Raw genomic sequence first — 1,723 nt, 5'->3', positions numbered from 1 at the left:
TTGTAAGTTTAACACATAGCTTTAGTAAATGCAGGCAGTTTTGAACGGGTTTTCGTAGTGAATAGAAGTGTTTGTGAATTATATTCTTTTTTTTAACCATGCCGTCACAAAATTTTGTAAAAATATCAGAAGTTTGCTTTATTTGCAATGAATCTTTGACTGAAAGTGAAATTGTAGTTGTTGATCGTGGGCTAAAGACTTTAATGGATTCAAGTACTGAAAGGGGTGATGTGTTCGATGAATATTTGAAGGACAAAACATCTGTAACGATACATAAGTAGTGACGTAAAGCATACGCCCGGAAGAGCAGCATCGCTGGAGCTAAAAGACAGCGTGAGGCGGAGATAGCTACCACATCTGGGATTAGTCCTCCTCGTACTAGAGCACGAGGTAATGAATCGTCTTTTTGATTCAAGAAATACTGTTTATCCTGTGGCAATGAAGCAGATAAAACGGCTGAAATGAAAAAAGTTCAGCATCTTCGAGGAAGAGTGTCTCAAGTTTCAACCCTTGACTTCAAGTAAACTATCTTGAAGGAAGCTCAGACTCGTTTTGATGACTTAGCAAGAAGTGTCATTGCCCGCGTGCAGTATGAATACGACTTAGTTGCTGCTGAGGCTAACTACCACAGTGATTGTTACACTTCGTTTCTGAAAACTTTCAGTGGAGGTAAAGTCGGTCGTCCTGAAAGTGATTCTATTACTTCAGCGATGGAAGAAATATTTGCATTTATTGAAAGTCATGATGATTGTCAATTTTCAATGCAAGAATTGAAAGATATTTGCAAAGAACCATCGATCGATACTAGAGCAATTAAGTCAAAACTCAAGTTAAAGTATGGTAATAGAATCATTGTAACTGAGAAATTGGGAAGTTCAACTATCATTTGCTTCATCGACAAACAGCATGACGTCCTCAGCATAGCTTGGTATAAGAATAAAAAGCAAAATGAAAAGGAAGCGGAAAGGAATACTTGAAGCAGCTGCAGCAATTGTTCGAGAAGATATTTAGTCGATAGTGTTTGACTCTGATAATTATCCTCCACATACTCAGATGTTCGAAGATATCAATAGGGATATTCCAGAATCCTTGACTTATTTGTTAGAGCAAATAATTTTGAAAAATGAACTATGTATGTAAATTGGAACACTTGAAATTAAAATGTACAAATGTCAGCCACTGCATTGTGGCTGCTGTTCGGCCTAGGTCTTTCAGATCACGGTTACAATTGGGTCTCTCAGTGTTTTTTTCATCGACGGTTTGGATCAAAACGTCCTATTCAAATTTTTTCATGCAATGCATCGTATAATGAAACCGTGATGTACGAGGCAGCAGCAGTTCTTCATCGTCCACTTTATATTCTACCACCAGAAACTGGACAATGCTGACATCAATGTACATACTCTAGACGGCCATAACACGTTCCATATAATGGGTATCATTCAAATTATAACTCCACAAGCAGCAGCTATAGCCGAAAAACCTACATCACGAGTAAACAAAGTCCCTTCAGCGAAAGACTTTGCAGCAAAAGCTCATGTACAGTATTCAAATTGTTTGAAAAACGTGAAGACTTGATTGATAATGCAAAAGTATTTACAAATAGTATTAACTCGTCAGCAGATGTTATCCTCACCAATGGAATTCGTGTTCTCCTTGCTATGTATGGAAGTGAAAAATACAAGAAACAATAAGACAGTGCAATTATCTTGTCTCCCTCCAA

Source organism: Bactrocera neohumeralis, unplaced genomic scaffold (assembly GCF_024586455.1).
Source record: "Bactrocera neohumeralis isolate Rockhampton unplaced genomic scaffold, APGP_CSIRO_Bneo_wtdbg2-racon-allhic-juicebox.fasta_v2 cluster10, whole genome shotgun sequence".
Lineage (NCBI taxonomy): Eukaryota > Metazoa > Arthropoda > Insecta > Diptera > Tephritidae > Bactrocera > Bactrocera neohumeralis.
Note: the sequence above shows the minus strand (reverse complement) of the source record.